This window comes from Mobula birostris, chromosome 6 (assembly GCF_030028105.1).
Source record: "Mobula birostris isolate sMobBir1 chromosome 6, sMobBir1.hap1, whole genome shotgun sequence".
Taxonomy (NCBI): Eukaryota; Metazoa; Chordata; class Chondrichthyes; order Myliobatiformes; family Myliobatidae; genus Mobula; species Mobula birostris.
This window is the reverse complement of record NC_092375.1, coordinates 13849149-13863392: the sequence shown is the minus strand read 5'-3', so window position 1 is coordinate 13863392 and position 14244 is coordinate 13849149.

Here is a 14244-nt window from a genome sequence, read left to right as displayed (position 1 = left end):
GAATTAAAGACTAATTATTTCTTCCCTCTTTCCCATTCTCTCTTTTTCCATTCCCCATTCTGGCTCTCCACTTAGCCCTTTTCTTTTCTTCATCTGCCTATTACCTCCCTATGGGACACTCCTCCTTCCCTTCTCCCATGATCTTCTCTCCTTTCCTATTAGATTCCTCCTTCTTCAGCCCTTTACCTTTTCCACCAATCTCCACCCAGCTTCTCACTTCATCCACGCGTCCCTCACCCACCCATCTTGCCTCTCACCAGGTCTCACCCATCACCTGCCAGATTGTATGCCTTCTCCTCCACCCCCCGCCACACAGCTTCTTATTCTGGCTTCTTCCCTCTTCCTTTCCAGTCCTGATAAACATTGACTGCTTATTCCCCTCAATCGATGCTGCCTGACCTGCTGAGTTCTTCCAGTGTTCAGTGTTTGTTGTTATCTAACCAGTTTTGTAGAGCTGCAACATTACTTCACAGCTGTAGAAGTCAATCCCCTGACCATTGATGGTCAACACACTACACGCCTTCTTAACCACCCTATCAACTTCCACAGCCACTTTGAGGGCTTGAACCCCAAAACCCCTCTGTTCCTCCACACAATTAAGAATCGTGCTATTAACCCTATACTAGGCCTTCAAGTCCAATGGGAACCACATTGGGATCTTCTTACTTTGAAAGACCTCCTTGCGAGATCTGTGATCTCCTAAACAGACATGGGTCGCTGAAATGCAATCTGGCAGGCCATAAATAATTAGGTCACACCAAATTAGTGGGTTATGAAGCAATATTAATTGAGCCTGCCAGATCAAATTATCCGAACAGAAAGGCAATGAGACTGGAAGGTGATCTTCTTTTCCTGCCAGTAAAATTGATTTCCTGCATTAGAATAACCGACACACACACACTGTAAAAAAAATCATAGTAACAGGTTCCATATGTGATACTGAGCAGAATGATTAACCTTCACTAATATCCTTGTCATAAACATATGTACTGTTAAATCTAAATATTACAAATTGGTCATATCACAACAAGTAATTGCGCGCGCACACACACACACACACACACACACACACACACACACAATGCTGGAGGAACTCAGCAGGTCAGGCAGCATCAATGGAAAAGAGTAAACAGTCAGTATTTTAGGCCGAGATCCTTCACCAGGATCGGAAAGGAAGGGTGAAAGAAGCCAAGCGGACAAATGGTCGATGTTTCAGACTGAGATCCCTCATCAAGACCGGAAAGGAAAGGAAGTCAACGGTCAATGGTTCAGCTGAGACCATTCATCAGGACTGGAAGGGAAGAAGGCAGAAGCCAGAAGGAGGTGGGGGGAGGAGAAGGAGTTCAAGCCAGAAGATGATAGGCAAAGCCAGGTGACGGGGAAGATGGGTGGATGGAGGAGGGGTGAAATGAGAAGCTGAGAGGTGATAGGTGGAAAAAGTAAAGGCTTGAAGAAGAAGAGATTGGATTGGAGAGGGGGTTCCATAACTGAAGATCGAGAAGCAGGAGGGACACCAGAAAGTGGTGATAAGCAGCTGAGGAGAAGGGATAAGAGGTGAGCCAGAATGGGGAATGAAATTGCAATCATTTTGGGCTAAAAATAGGGGTTAAAAATGAGGAATTAAAAACCACCTCTTTTTAAATCTCACCCTCACACCTCTCCTTTCCCTTTACCACATATTAACTTTTAAGCCTTACTCATCATTACGCTGAGCATGTCATACTGTACACCTCTTCTGGTGGCCTTTTTACTTCTGCCTCGGAAGTTTGTGAATTCAAGTTCTTCTTCAGATGTTTGAGCACAGTCTCAGAATCCCAATCAGGTTTGTCATCACTGACATAGTCGGAAATTTGTTGTTTTGAGGTCTTTGCATTGCAGTGATCTACTGAGGTAATGCTACACTGTTAAAAGAGAAGCATTTTGGACAAGATGTTAATTGGGATTCCATCTGCCCTCTCAAGTATATTCAAAAGTTTGTGTTGTTCTGTTCAACGAAGTACAGGAGACTCAGTGTAATGCTATTTCAGTGCCAGTGACCTAGTTTCAAATCTGTCACTGTCTGAAAGGAGCTTGTAGGTTCTCCCCATGACCACATGGGTTTTCTCTGGGTCCTCCCACATTCCAAAGACATATGGATTAGTAGCAATGTTTCCTCTCATTCTTTTTACAGCTGCACAGACCAACCATTGCTCTGAGCAGAAAGTTTTTATGCGGCCTTAAAACCGCGTGGCACTTTGAATTTTTCTTTGTAATATGAATACATTGAATATTTACAATGAAAATGGAAAATTTGATTTTATTTAATAATTGAAGAGTATAGTGAAATACAATACAACAAAGAAAACCTTCCATGTTTCGTAAACTTTTTCTCATCTGTCTTTATTACAAATCCGTTGTCAATAAACACTGTCCAGATTAATTTCCCACCCAGATGAAAGATGCATCTTAATCCTCAATAGATCATCCAAATGGTCCACTTCTAGTCTGTTTTTGGATTTACATTTGATTGAATTCCTAAGACTGAATCCATGTTTGCAGTCTGCACTAGAAGCTTGAAATGTTCGAACGATGCCAACAAGAATTGATAGTTCTTCAAACTCTTCATTTCTAAGCATGTCAGTAAATGTCTTAATTGAACCAGTCTTAGCTTTCTCAGAAATGACAAATTTGAAATCACAGTATTGCTGTAATATTTGAGGCAACACTTTCCTCGTAGTACATAATAGTAGCTGAGTATATTTTGTCAGTCGTACAACATTCTGTTTTCGAAATTCAAAATTGGTTGTGTTTGTAATAACAACAGGGCCAAAAGCTTGACATTGTCTTCTCTCATGGTTGGGAAATCTGTCATCCAAGTAATTGCAAGTGAATCAAATCATACGCGTGGTATCAATATCAGAACTTATAGATGCAAGCAGATTCTTTCAGTTTGTCACTCCAATATACAGTATCGCCAATGTACTGTGACTGCACGACTGCACACCCATGCAGCTTAGAGGGAACGGTGGTGAGTAGATTAATTAATCACATAGGTGTAATTGGGTGATGCATGCTTGGTGGCTCAGAAGGGTCTGCTATTGTGCTGTATCCATAAATAAATAAAACAAAACAAATTCTCTGCTGTGCAGAATTTATCCTGCAGCAAGCAGAATTAAAGCTAGTTATCAGGTCGTTACCACACGCTTGTCAGCCTGTCAGCAAACTCCCGAACAAAACTTTTGCAGGTGTACTGTTGAAAGTATCCTCGCTGTTTGCATCATAGCCCGGTACAGCAATTTAAATGTGCCGGAACCTAAGAAGCTGCAGAGAATAGGGACACAGCTCAGTACATCACAGTATATCCCTCCTGACCATCAGTCATATCTACAGAAGGTCTTGTCTCAGGAAAATCACATCCATCATCAAAGATCCCCATCACCCAGGACACGCGGTCTTCTCACAGCAACCATCCGGCAAGAAGTACAGAACCCTGAAGTCCCACACCAACATGTTCAACAGAGAGGTTGCCAAAGAAATAACAAATGCATTGGTTATGTTCTTTCAAGAATCACTTGATTCTGGCATGGTCCAGGAGGATTGGAAGATTGAAAAAGTCATTCCACTCTTTAAGAAGGAAGGGAGGAAAAAGAAAGGAAATTAATTAGCCTTAACACGAGGAATTCTGCAGATGCTGGAAATTCAAGCAACACACATTAAAGTTGCTGGTGAATGCAGCAGGCCAGGCAGCAGCTATAGGAGAGGTACAGTCGACGTTTCGGGCTGAGACCCTTCGTCAGGACTAACTGAAGGAAGAGCTAGTAAGAGATTTGAAAGTGGGAGGGGGAGGGGGAGATCCAAAATGATAGGATAAGACAGGAGGGGGAGGGATGGAGCCAAGAGCTGGACAGATGATTGCAAAAGGGATATGAGAGAATCATGGGACAGGGGGCCCAGGGAGAAGGAAAGGGGGGAGGGGGGTATAAAAACCCAGAGGATGGGCAAGGGGTATAGTGAGAGGGACAGAGGGAGAAAAAGGAGAGAGAGAGAAAAAGAATGCGTGTATATAAATAAATAACGGATGGAGTACGAGGAGGAGGTGGGGCATTAGCAGAAGTTAGAGAAGTCATGATGGCATGAACATTGACTTCTCTAACCCGCTAATGCCCCACCTCTCCCTCGTACCCCATCCGTTATTTATTTATATACATACATTCTTTCTCTCACTCTCCTTTTTCTCCCTCTGTCCCTCTGACTATACCCCTTGTCCATCCTCTGGGTTCCCCCCCCTCCCCCCTTTCCTTCTCCCTTGGCCTCCTGTCCCATGATCCTCTCGTATCCCTTTTGCCAATCACCTGTCCAGCTCTTGGCTCCATCCCTCCCCCTCCTGTCTTCTCCTGTGATTTTGGATCTCCCCCTCCCCCTCCCACTTTCAAATCTCTTACTAGCTCTTCCTTCAGTTAGTCCTGACGAAGGGTCTCGGCCTGAAACGTCGACTGTACCTCTTCCTGGAGATGCTGCCTGGCCTGCTGCATTCACCAGCAACTTTGAAATTAATTAGCTTAACCTCAGTGGTTGGGAAACTGTTAGAGTCTATTATTAAGGATGAGGTTTCGAGGTACTTGGAGATGAATGATAAAATAAATCAAAGTTAGCATGGTTTCAGTCAAGGGAAATCTTGCCTGACAAATTTGTTAGAGCTCTTCGAGAAAGTAACAAACAGGGTGGGCAAAGGAGATGCAGTGGATGACATTTACTTGGATTTTCAGAAGGCGTTTGATAAATTGCCACACATACAGCAGTTTAACAATATAAAATCCTATGGAATTGCAGGAGAGATATTGTCATGGATAGTGGATTGGCTGACAGGCAGGAGGCAGCAAGTGGGAATACAGGGGCCTTTTCTGGTTGGCTGTCAGTGATTACTGGGCTCAGAGTTGGGTCCATGACTTTTCATGTTGCTTGTCAATGATTGACATAATGGAATTGCTGGCTTTGTGGCAAAGTTTGCGGATGATGCAGTTTGGAGGAGAGATAGGTAGCGCTAAGGAAGCAATGCAATTGCAGCAGGATTTAGACAAATTGGAAGAACAGGCAAAAAAAGTAGCAGATGGAATGAAGTGTGGGAAACATATGATAATGTATTTTGGTAAAAAGAACAATAATGGGGTTTATTATCTAATGGGCAGAAGGTTCAAGCATCAGAGGTGCAGAGGGAGTAAGAAGTCCTTGTGCAAGACTGTCAGAAGGTTAATTTACAGGTTGAGTCTGTGGCAAAGAAGGCAAATGCAATATTGGCATTTATTTCAAGGAGAACTGAATATAAAAGCAAAGAGATAATGCTGATCCTTTATAAGACACTAGACAGGCCCCTCTTGGAGTACTGTCAACAGTATTGGGCCCCATATCACAGAAAGGATGTGTTGTCATAGAGGAGAGTCCAGAGGAGGTTCACGAGGATGATTCCTGGAATGAAAGGGTTAATAGAAACTAGAAACTACAGCACAGAAACAGGCCCTTTGGCCCTTCTTGACTGTGCCGAACCATTTTCTGCCTAGTCCCACTGACCTGCACATGGACCATATCCCTCCATATACCTCCCATCCATGTATCTGTCGAATTTATTCTTAAATGTTAAAAAAGAACCCGCACTTACCACCTCGTCTGGCAGCTCATTCCATACTCCCACCACTCTGTGTGTGAAGAAGCCCCCCCTAATGTTCCCTTTAAACTTTTCCCCCCTCACCCTTAACCCATGTCCTCTGGTTTTTTTCTCCCCTTGCCTCAGTGGAAAAAGCCTGCTTGCATTCACTCTATCTATACCCATCATAATTTTATATACCTCTATCAAATCTCCCCTCATTCTTCTACGCTCCAGGGAATAAAGTCCCTATTCAACCTTTCTCTGTAACTGAGTTTCTCAAGTCCCGGCAACATCCTTGTAAACCTTCTCTGCACTCTTTCAACCTTATTTATATCCTTCCTGTAATTTGGTGACCAAAACTGAACACAATACTCCAGATTCGGCCTCACCAATGCCTTATACAACCTCATCATAACATTCCAGCTCTTATACTCAATACTTTGATTAATAAAGGCCAATGTACCAAAAGTTCTCTTTACGACCCTATCTACCTGTGACGACACTTTTAGGGAATTTTGTATCTGTATTCCCAGATCCCTCTGTTCCACTGCACTCCTCAGTGCCTTACCATTAACCCTGTATGTTCTACATTGGTTTGTCCTTCCAACGTGCAATACCTCACACTTGTCAGTATTAAACTCCATCTGCCATTTTTCAGCCCATTTTTCTAGCTGGTCCAAGCCCCTCTGCAGGCTCTGAAAACCTTCCTCACTGTCTACTACACCTCCAATCTTTGTATCATCAGCAAACTTGCTGATCCAATTTACCACATTATCATCCAGATCATTGATATAGATGACAAATAACAATGGACCCAGCACTGATCCCTGTGGCACACCACTAGTCACAGGCCTCCACTCAGAGAAGCAATTCTCTACCACCACTCTCTGGCTTCTTCCATCGAGCCAATGTCTAATCCAATTTACCACCTCTCCATGTATACCTAGCGACTGAATTTTCCTAACTAACCTCCCATGCGGGACCTTGTCAAAGGCCTTACTGAAGTCCATGTAGACAATATCCACTGCCTTCCCTTCATCCACTTTCCTGGTAACCTCCTTGAAAAACTCCAATAGATTGGTCAAACATGACCTACCACGCACAAAGCCATGTTGACTCTCCCTAATAAGCCCCTGTCTATCCAAATGCTTGTAGATTCTGTCTCTTAGTACTCCCTCCAATAACTTACCTACTACTGATGTTAAACTCACCGGCCTATAATTTCCCGGATTACTTTTCGATCCTTTTTTAAACAACGGAACAACATAAGCCACTCTCCAATCCTCCGGCACTTCACCCGTAGACAGCGACATGTTAAATATTTCTGCCAGGGCCTCCACAATTTCAACACTAGTCTCCTTCAAGGTCCGAGGGAACACTCAGTCAGGTCCCGGGGATGTATCCACTTTAATTTTCCTCAAGACAGCAAGCACCTCCTCCTTTTCAATCTGTACAGTTTCCATGGTCTCACTACTTGATTCCCTCAATTCCATAGATTTCATGCCAGCTTCCTTAGTAAATACAGACGCAAAAAACCTACTTAAGATCTCCCCCATTTCCTTTGGTTCCGCACAAAGTATGAGGAGCTTTTGGCAGCTTTGGGCCTGTACTCATTGGAATTTAGAAGAATGCTTATGGATCTCATTGAAACCTACTGAATGTTGAAAGGACTAGATAGGGTGGATGTGGAGAGGATGCTTCTTATGGTGGGCGTATCCAGAACTAGAGGGCACAGCCTCAAAATTGAGGGGCTACCTTTTAGAACAGAGGTAAGGAAGAATTTTTTTTAGCCAGAGTAGTGAATCTCTGGAATGCTGTGCCACAGACTGCGTGGAGACCAGGTCCGTGGGTATACTTAAGGCAGAATTTAACCATTTCCTGATCAGTCAAGGCATCAAAGGATATGGCAAGAAGTCAGGTGTATGGGGTTGAGTGTGATCTGGGATCTGGGATCTGCTGTGATGGAATGGTGGAGCAGACTCGATTGGCAGAATAGCTTATTTCTGCCCCTATGTCTTATGTTCTTATGGTCTAAGAACCGTAACTACCTGTCAACCATCAGGCTCTTGAACGAAAGGGGATAACTACACTCACTTGCCCATCATTGAAATGTTCCTAGAAACAATGATCTCACTCTTTACCTCATTATCTCATATTCTCGTTATTTATTGCTGTTCATTTATATTTGCCTTTGCAAAGTTTGTTGTCTCCTGCACTCTGGTTGATCTTTCATTGATCCTGTTATAGTTACTATTCTATAGATTTGCTGAGTATGCCCACAGGAAAATGAATCTCCCGGTTGATAATTTTGATAACTTTGATAATAAAATTTACTTTGACTTTGAAACATGGTCAGGGATGGACGGAGGGTGGGGGGATGAAGAAGGAGAGGAAAATGATAGAATGTGAGTCTCACAAGGGGAGAACCCCTCCCGATCAGGGACCAGGCTGATCTCACCCTGCAGCCGTGATCACTTGCCGCTAACAGCTTTATTTGCCGAGGGATCCCAGAGCTATACTTACTAACTCCCAGAAATGCCCATCTGTGCTGAGGGCTGGTGACAGTGATGCATTATAGAAATAAAAAATAACAGTGCAAGATTTTTAACACACAAAAATGATACCCTGGAGGGAACATTTTAAATCGCATGGGTTTCACTACTTAACAGTATCGTGCTTAACACTGAGTTAATTACGAAGGTAATTAACAATTTAGCTGAGGGGACCCAATGTAACATTTTCAAGTTTGCTGATGATGTAAAACTAAGTAGGAATGTGAGTGATGGTGAGAATATAAAGCAGCTTCAAGCGGAAGTTGAGAAACTAAGTGAGTGGGGAACATCAGTCCCCATTGTTGGAAGCAGACACAGTAATGTGTTTAAAGCAGGGGTTCGTAACCTGGGTCACTGGATCCCTTGGTTAATGACAGGTCCGTGGCATATAAAAGGTTGGGATCCCTTGGCTTGAAGGCATTTAGACCTGCACATGAGCAAACAGGAAATGGAGGGGAAATGGTAATGTGGTAGCAGATGGAGTCTAGTTCACTTTAGCATCATGTTCAGCACGGACATTGAGGGATGGAGGGCCTCTTCCTGAGCTGGATTGTTGTATGTTTTACAAGTCAGATGGAATATAATTTTGAGATGTATCATTTGTTTGTAATGTTCCATATCAGATATCGTGGGCTATTTTAGCCTTTCCATGACCATGATTGTTCTTGGTAAGTTGCGGTTTGCCATCGCTGCCTTCTTGGCAGTGGCTTTACAAGATGGGAGACCCCAGTCATTATCAACACGCTTCAGGGATTGTCTGTTAAGCATCACTGGTTGCATAACCAGGACTTGTGATTGGCACCAGTTGCTCATACAACCATCCACCTGACCCTGATCGGAAGACTAGGCAAGTACTACAACCAGTCCCAGTGTGACCTGCAGGCCAGTGGATGGAAGGAGTGCCTCACAACTCCTTTGGTAGAGACATGTCTCTACCCAGCCATCTGAAACTAAGGAAAAGCATACTGTAAGGTTTTCTAATTTAGTCCAAGTAAAATGATAAGCACAGAATTGTCTAAATTAAAAGTTAAATCAAATTCATTATGAAAGTACATATATGTTGCTTGCAGGCACTCACAGTAGAAACAAGAAATACAATAGAATCAGTGAAAAACTACACACAAAGACAGACAAACAACCAATGTACAAATGAAAAGAAACTGTGTAAATACAAAAAAAGATAAATAATAAATAATTATTGAGAACATGGGTTGTGGAGTCCTTGAAATTGAGTCCTTAGGTTGTGGAATGAGTTTAGTGGTGAGAGAAATACTGAAGTTCAAAGAACATGCATGCCCTGCACAGGCAGTGTGAGAGGGCAGGATTGAATCCAGCTGGCTGAAGATATCATCAGCAGCACTAACCACTGCACTCCTGTGCCTGCATGCCACAGATGCCAATTGTCTGATCTTTATTGTGTTGCTGCTTGTGGACATTTGCAGTGTGTAAATTGACTGCTGCATCTCTAGTATGCTGTCTGAGGGTCATTGAGACACAGGAGATACTACAGACGCTGGCAATCTGGAAGAGCTCAGCGGGTCAGGCTTCGTCTTTGATATTAGTCGCCAGCTTCCTTTCATAATTCATCTTTTGCTTCCTAATGACCTTCTTAGTTTCCTTCTGCAAGTTTTTGAAAACTTCCTAATCCTCTATTTTCCCTCTAGCTTTGGCTTCCTTGTATGCCCTCTCTTTTGCTTTTACTTTGCCTCTGACCTCACTTGTCAGCCATGGTGGTGTCCTTCTTCCATTTGAAAATTTCTTCTTATTTGAAATATACCTGTCTTGAACTTCCTTCATTTTTCGCAGAAACTCCAGCCATTGCTGCTCTGCTGTCCTTCCCGCTAGTGTCTCCTTCCAGTCAACCATGGCAAGTTCAACTCTCGTGCCACTGTAAACATGAAATATTCTGCAGATGCTGGGGTCAGATGAAGGGTTCCAGCCCGAAACGTTAACTGATCGTTTCCACGGGTGCTGCCTGACCTGCTGAGTTCCTCCATCTTGTTGTGAGTGTGACTCGTGCTACTGTAATTTCCTTTATTCCACTGAAATACCAACACATTGGAATTTAGTTTCTCCTTCTCAAATTTCAAAGTGAACTCGATTATATTGTGATCACTGTTCCCTAAGGGTTCCTTAACCTTAAGCTCTCTTATCACCTCCAGCTCATTGCACAACACCCAGTGCTGTGCAACCGATCCCCTAGTGGGCTCAACAACAAGCTGTTCTAAAAAGCTCTCCCTTAGACATTCTACAAATTCTCTCTCTTGATGTCCAGTATTGGCCTGGTTTTCCCAATCCACTTTCACGTTAAAATCCCCAACGATTATCATGACTTTGCCTTTCTGACGTGCCTTTTCTATCTCCTGCTGTAATTTATAATCCACATCCCTGCTGCTGTTTGGAGGACTGTATACAACTGCCATTAGTGTCCTTTTACCCTTTCCATTTCTTAACTCAACCCATAGAGACTCTACACCTTCCGATCCTATGTCATCTCTTTCCAATGACTTGATATTATTTCTTATACACAGGGCCACACCACCCCATTTGCCTACTAACCTATCTTTCCGATACACTGTATATCCTTGGATGTTCAGCTCCCAATGGCAGCCATCCTTCAGCAAAATTTTGGTGATGGCTAGAACATCATGCTTGCCAATCTGTACCTGAATTTCAAGATCATCCATTTTATTTCTTATGCTGTGTGCATTCAAGTATAGCACGTTCAGTCCATATTTTTTAGCTTCTGTTTTAACTGCACCACGCTTCTATTGCCCTGTAATTCATCCCACTGGCTGTGATTATGCCTCATCTCCCACCTGTCCTTTCTAACACTTCTGTTGCACACGATCTTTGATTTATTTCTGTTTTCCCCTTCCTCAGCCCTATCACTCTGGTTCCCATCCCCCTGCCAAATTAGTTTAAACCCTCCCTTACAGCTCTGTTAAACCTGCCTGCTAGGATATTGGACCCCTTTGTATCTCAGATACTGCTGATTTCCCGGGATTCTCATGCACAACAGGTTCTAGAGTTTACAGTGAGTGGTTTGTATAAAAAAACATTAAGCAACAGTTCTGTGGGTGAAAATGCCTTATTAATGAGAGAGGTCAGAGGTGAGTGACCAGACTGATTCAAGCTGACAGGAAGGTGACAGTAACTCAAATAACCATGCATTACAACAGTGGTGTGCAAGAAGTCATCTCTGAATATACAACACATCAAACCTTGAAGTAGATAACAGGAATTCTGCAGATGCTGGAAATTCAAGTAACACACATCAAAGTTGCTGGTGAACGCAGCAGGCCAGGCAGCATCTCTAGGAAGAGGTGCAGTCGACGTTTCAGGCTGAGACCCTTCGTCAGGACTAACTGAAGGAAGAGTTAGTAAGAGATTTGAAAGTGGGAGGGGGAGGAGGAGATCGAAAATGATAGGAGAAGACGGGAGGGGGAGGGATGGAGCCAAGAGCCAGACAGGTGATTGGCAAAGGGGATATGAGAGGATCATGGGACAGGAGGTCCAGGGAGAAAGACAAGGGGGGGGGACCCAGAGGATGGGCAAGGGGTATAGTCAGAGGGACAGAAGGAGAAAAAGGAGAGTGAGAGAAAGAATGTGTGTGTATATAACTAAGTAACGGATGGGGTATGAGGGGGAGGTGGGGCATCAGCGGAAGTTAGAGAAGTCGATGTTTATGCCATCAGGTTGGAGGCTACCCAGACGGAATATAAGGTGTTGTTCCTCCAACCTGAGTGTGGCTTCATCTTTACAGTAGAGGAGGCCGTGGATAGACGTGTCAGAATGGGAATGGGATGTGGAATTAAAATGTGTGGCCACTGGGAGATCTGCTTTCTCTGGCGGACAGAGCCTCCGCCAGACAGACAGTCCTTCCAGGTGAGGCGACACTTCACCTGTGAGTCGGCTGGGGTGATATACTGCGTCCGGTGCTCCCGATGTGGCCTTCTATATATTGGCGAGACCCGACGCAGACTGGGAGACCGCTTTGCTGAACACCTACGCTCTGTCCGCCAGAGAAAGCAGGATCTCCCAGTGGCCACACATTTTAATTCCACATCCCATTCCCATTCTGACATGTCTATCCACGGCCTCCTCTACTGTAAAGATGAAGCCACACTCAGGTTGGAGGAACAACACCTTATATTCTGTCTGGGTAGCCTCCAACCTGATGGCATGAACATCGACTTCTCTAACTTCTGCTGATGCTCCACCTCCCCCTCGTACCCCATCTGTTTTTTATTTATATACACACACATTCTTTCTCTCTTTCTCCTTTTTCTCCCTCTGTCCCTCTCACTATACCACTTGTCCATCCTCTGGGTTCCCCCCCGCCTTGTCTTTCTCCCCAGGCCTCCTGTCCCATGATCCTCTCATATTCCTTTTGCCAATCACCTGTCCAGCTCTTGGCTCCATCCCTCCCCCTCCTGTCTTCTCCTATCATTTTCGATCACCCCCTCCCCCTCCCACTTTCAAATCTCTTACTAACTCTTCCTTCAGTTAGTCCTGATGAAGGGTCCCGGCCTGAAACGCCGACTGTACCTCTTCCTAGAGATGCTGCCTGGCCTGCTGCGTTCACCAGAAACCTTGAAGTAGGTGGGCTACAGCAGCAGAAGATCACATTATGTTCCACTTCTGTATCGAGTAAAGTTGCCACTGAGTCTACTTCTGCATTGGAACAAGATAATCCAGCTCACTAGAAGCAGTGCAATGCTAATATTAGGGTTAGATTCTTGGCTTTCAATCCTAAGACCTATAATACACTCCAGATATAAGTTCAAATCCCAAATTAACAGGAGGATTTAAATTCATTTTAAATAAATATACTTTGAAATTAAGAAGTTAGATAGATAGATAAATACCACGTTGATCCCAAAGGAAATTACAGTGTAACAGTAGCATTTCAAGTGCACAGATATACAAATATATAAATATTAGAAGAGAGGTAAGAAAGAGTAAAAAGTAAGTTACCTCTGTGGTCTAACAGGAGAAGATCATCACTTCCCTGGCTATAGACTGACTCATTATAGTGCCTTATGGCCGAGGGTAAAAATAACCTCGTATAGCTCTCTTCGGAGCAGCGCAGTTGTCTTAGTTTATTACTGAAAGTGCTCTTCTGTTCAGCCAAGGTGGCATACAGAGGGTGAGAAACATTGTCCAAAGTTGCCAGGATTTTCCTGGGGTCCTTTGTTCTACCACAGCCTCTAGTGTGTCCTGTTTGACTCCTATAACAGAGCCAGCCTTTCCAACCAGTTTATTGATCATGTTGGCATCACTCTTGTTAATGCCATTACTCCAGAACACCATGGTATAGCAGATTGTACTGGCGACAGCAGACTGGTAGAACATGTGCAGAAGAGACCTGCATGCTACAAAGTTCCTCAGTCTCCTCAGGAAGTAGAGGTGGCTCTAGTCCTTCTTGTACACAGCTTCTGTGTTGGTGCTGAGCTCGAGGCTGTCATCTAGTAATGTTGATGTTGCATTTCCAGAATTTATGTAAGAGGTTGTTAACTTAATAATCAGCTGTAATTCTAGGTCAATGTTAGCTCATTTCTAATAGTGTTCAGGGATGAGCCAGGATTGATGATCAAGCTGAAATTCATTGTTGTTCAACCGTACACACGTATAACACCAAATGAAATAGCGTTCCTCCAGACCAAGATGCACAACAGAGTACATACAACTCACACACTTAACACATAAAGTAATAATACCACAAGTAAGTTGAGAAATAATACAGTGTTTTTGAGACACAGGTTAGAAGTAAACAGTATAACACTATTGGTACTTCCTACGTGATGAGTCCTGGGTGGTGGCAGGCAGTTCAGTAGGCTTATAGCCTGGGGAAGGAAGCTGCTTCCAATCCCAACAGTTCTTGTCGTAATGCTGCAGTACCTTCTGCCTGATGATTAGGGGGTCAAAAAGGTTGTTGGACAGATGGGAAGGATTGTTCACAATGCCCTGATTATGTCACACTCCTAGAAGTATTTCTGATGGATGGAAGAGAGACCCTGATGATCCCCTCCATAGTCTTTGCAATCCTTTGTTGGGACTTGTGGTCAG